This window comes from Crocodylus porosus, unplaced genomic scaffold, assembly GCF_001723895.1.
Source record: "Crocodylus porosus isolate Cpor-Errol unplaced genomic scaffold, CroPor_comp1, whole genome shotgun sequence".
NCBI classification, from domain to species: domain Eukaryota; kingdom Metazoa; phylum Chordata; order Crocodylia; family Crocodylidae; genus Crocodylus; species Crocodylus porosus.
The window spans coordinates 51,590,861-51,595,086 of record NW_017728948.1 but is presented as its reverse complement, the minus strand read 5'-3'; the positions used below and the strand labels follow the sequence as shown (position 1 = coordinate 51,595,086).

Sequence of the window (4,226 nt, the reverse complement as noted above, 5' to 3'; positions counted from 1 at the left end):
AAAAAAAACAAAAACCACAAATCCAATAAGGTCCAGGATCTGGGATCAGGCCCAGCTTTAACATTTTCCTTAAGTGATCCAAAAGAGGGAATACAGAATAAAATCTCAATAAGAGTTTGAAGAGAATACTAGTGAAGTATCCAGCTGATGGTGAGAAGCTGCAGAAAAAAAGAAGGAAAGAAAGAAAGCAGTGTGCGGAGAACAATAACCTCAGCTATACATTAATTGTGCTGGACTGACCTGGCTTCACTTCTTTTCTCTTTTTTTTTTCCTCCTTGATCTTGGAGTCATTGCAGATGATTCTCTAAAGAAATTGGATCAAGTGTGCAACAGCAGCCAGAAAAGCCAATTTAAAAAAAAACAAAAAAACAAAAAAACCTGTTCAGTTACAGTTCCCTGACACCCAACTTCCTTATACAAGTCTAAAGTGTGCTTAGATCTTTAACATTGTGTGAATTTCTAGTCTCCACCTCTCAAAAAGATGTTATTGTACCACACCAAAAAAACAACCACAGACTGGAAAGTCTGTGGCCCATATATTTCTAGCTATGTTGGGAGGCCATTCCTATGAACGGAGAGGGTATTTGAACTTCTGAATATAAAGGATATAGTTAAACAATACAAAAACCAGACAGGAGGGAATAATGCCATTTTTAATATCTGTTGCACTGTGAAGTGAAAACAGTTCCTGTTTTACAATGATATCCTTTAAAACAGGAGTAAGGACAGTTTTTTCTACTTACTCTCTACAGTAAGAGCTATGTTTATGATACAAACAGCTAAAATGTTTCAAAATGGGGGGGAAGAGGGAAGAAACTTGACAAGATAATTCTGTACTGAACTTTAAATGCAAACCCTTTAGGTCCAGATCTGCCACAATTACCACAAGCTAGTTTGCCTCTAGCTGTAGCATTTCAAACAGGAAAACCCAGGCATGAGAAGTGCCTTTCTGTTTTATGTGCCACATTCAAGGCTCTCATCACCTCAGGAAGGCCCTACTTCAAAGTATTAATCTATTAGATTGGTCCTACAAGCCAAATCTAGAAGATACGTTCCATCTTCCCAAAACATCACATTAGTTTCCACCCCCCCCCCAACATCCCACCCCTCCCAAAAAAGCAGCTTGCTACCCAGTGCCCTTGAATTAATCAACCTTAACATCCACATCAAATTATAAAATGTCCTCCCTGCAGCTATGACAAACTGGCAAGTCACATTTTACATGTCAAATTGTAACTACTGCTAAATACTGAAGCTAGTCAAAGTAGATGCAAGATTTGCTCATGGTGTTTATTAGTGTTGAGTAATGTGTCAAGAGTTACATGCGGCTTCCTACACAGAAATCACTGAAGTTTGTAACAGTAAGACCTTGAGGCCAGTATTGAGGGTAGCAATTCCTTGGTTCCACCACTGTCTGCTTCCTCCTGTGCTTCAACTACTGTACTGTTCTGTCATCAGTGCCAGGTGACAGAGGCCACACCTCAAAAAAAACCATGCAGTTTGAGGCTTTTTGCTCACAGATAACAGGAGGGTCACAGGGGAGGGGATACACAGGCAGGTTTCTGCATTAGCAATAAAGAGTGGGCTCAGGGCCACCAGAAGTTATGCAAGAAGCTTTAGCCGTGTATACTAGACAGCCCTACAGAACCATAAAAAATGTTTTTAAAGTTTATTAAATAAAAATCTCTTTTCTCCCCCTCCAAAAATCTGATCTGAAGCGGGACAAGTATCTTGTAACCTCTTATTAAATCTAGTTAAGGTAGATGGATAGAGTTGGATGCATAATCCATCTACCAAAAGAAAAAAAAAAAAAAAAGGGCCATTTGCTAGCAATTTTTAGTAAATTTTGAAGTACTTTATATATTAGTGAATTTGCTAGTGCAATGGATTTTCAAAAGTTTAAAGTGCCATGTGAACTATACTTTCAGCCATTCAATATCTATCAGCTAGATGGCTTGGTAAGTGGACAAGAACGTAAGCAAACAAGTTACTTCCCCAGGAAGATAGGAGAGAAGTTTAGCAATTATCCAGTTACAAAAACTGATCCATACGCACCATAAAAGCAGACCAAATCATGTAAGTTAGATTCTGAAAGTCTTTAGCCAACACTTAGAGCAGAAGCCTTCATCATTTGACATGCATAAATTTTGAAGAGAACTCAACTTAAAGATGGCATGTACTAAATAGTTAGTGCTTCAATACCCTCTGCAACTATTTGGTTTAGTGACCCCCTACATCCCATTAGCTAGTGATAGCCGTTTGTACAGCTAGTTTGTTTGTTTGGGGTTTTTTTTTTTGGGGGGGGGTGGCTTTCTTTTGTTTATATCCTCAGAGCTAGCCTGTCAAGGCAGGAAGACCAGCTGAGGAGTTAGTTTTGTTTTAGTTTTTAAAAGGATGACTTTTACTTGAGAGCTAGTAATTTTGGAACAGGCAAATCTTTCCATTTGCAATAAGCAGCAACTGTAGAAAAAGCTTAAAATGTAATGTTATATACTAGGACACTGTTGAATAATTTTAGTTCTCACACAATACCTGTTGCTTTGAGTAAGCCCAGACCTTAAAAACTGACCTCAGAGACATATCCCTGTAGGTATCCAAAGAAGCACAGCTGCCTGCAAAATTTAAGTTCTTTAGGACTTTGCAGAAGCTCAGTTGCTGTTAGGAAGTAGTTGGCCTTGTTAGCATGAACACTCACAAGACAAGACAAGACAAGTAGTACTTCCATGGGCAATAGACCTCATTTTCAAGACAATGATATGTTGTTTTTAACATCTGCCATTTCACAAGTTAAACATCATCCTGCCTTGACAGTTGAGTGCTTTGCAATACCTTTATTTGCAGGTTTTTCTAGCTACACCTCACCATTTCATATATTCTTTCAAAAAGAAAAAAAAAAACAAAAAAAAAAAACACACAAACAAAAAGAAACCACAGTCTTGGCTCTATTTGCAAATTTAGATCAGAAGCCTTTAAACAAAAATATTCTTCTCAAATGATGTACTTGAAACTGAATGTACTATCACAGGAGAGGCGTTTGCCTTTGCATCTCCCACAGAGATCTTGACGATGAGGCCTTTTAGGGTCCACATGGCGCATTTTCACAGGGCAGGTGCATCTGGTCTGTTTGCAGCTCTGGAAAGGAGCAGGGGTGTTTTAAATAGGGAATACAGACCACAGTGGAAAAAAAGAAAAGAAAAAAGGAAAAAAAAAATCAGCATGTAAGGCTGGGAGAGAGTGCTAGTGGCCCACAAGCTTGTGGGCAGCATTTAAGTTGGAATCTCCATTCCTCCTATCTGATGCCCATGCATCTTTATGGGTCAGCTGCTGCTGCTAGTGGTACCAGCTGTTTCTTTGACAGTTGTCAATGCTAGTTCTATATGAATGAAGAAAAACTTTAGCTCTCAGCTCAGGTAGATAAGGGTGGAAAGAACATGGAGAATCATCTTGTCCAACCCCTGCTCTGGGAAGACTATTGTTGGTCTAACCTAGTGGTTCTCAGCCTTTTACAGAGGGATGCCTTGAGTCCAACTCATGACTTGCTTCCCATGAACAGCACCATTTCAAGGTGGGAACCAAGTCCTGTGATGATTGGAGGGGCAGGCAGTGGCCAGTCTAAACCTGCCCTTAGCTACTCAGCTTCTTACACCTGGCTTATCTTTTCACACACATTTCTGGTAAGGCCCTTCAAGAGGGCCTCACAGCAACCCGGGGCACCCTGGCAGCTGGCTGCTTTAACTCCCCCTCCTTCAGCTTCCGGCAGCAGCAGCTTTTTCTACTCTAGCCCCCAGCCCAGGGAGGAGGAGATCTTCTTCATCCCCTTCCCTTGGGTGACACTGGGCACTGGCTCCTCTCCCTCGCTGCCCTGCTCAGGGCAGGGCAGGGCACTCACCTGGCAGGTGATGTCCTCCACACGGTAAGGGTTGTACGACTTCTGGCATGTGCGGCAGAACTGCCTGAAGTACACCTGGTGAGGGGGAGGCAAGCAGGTGGGTCAGCGCAGGGCCAGGCAGGGCAGTGAGGGGCTGCAAGCCAGCCAGCCAGCCAGGCCAGGGGCAGCTCCTACCTTGCTGGTACCCTGCACGCACCACACGTAGGCACTCTCCCAGCGGATGTTGCAGTCCTTGCAGTGGTAGTAGCCGTATTTCTGCTCCAGGAACTGCGGAGACACGCGTTACAGGCCCAGGCCCAGCCCCAGCCCCGGCCCCCGGCCCCGGCCCCGCTGCCTC

At 42.8% G+C, this 4,226-nt stretch overlaps 1 long non-coding RNA gene across 1 annotated transcript; it reads right to left on the bottom strand.

Annotated features, from left to right (window-relative positions):
* Positions 1 to 2,811: 2,811 nt before the first annotated feature.
* On the bottom strand, positions 2,812 to 4,196 carry LOC109321895. Its single transcript, XR_002104198.1, has 3 exons — positions 4,064 to 4,196; positions 3,890 to 3,964; positions 2,812 to 3,132 (listed from the first exon to the last, which is right to left on the bottom strand). It is a non-coding gene; the product is annotated as an uncharacterized LOC109321895 (long non-coding RNA).
* Positions 4,197 to 4,226: the final 30 nt, after the last annotated feature.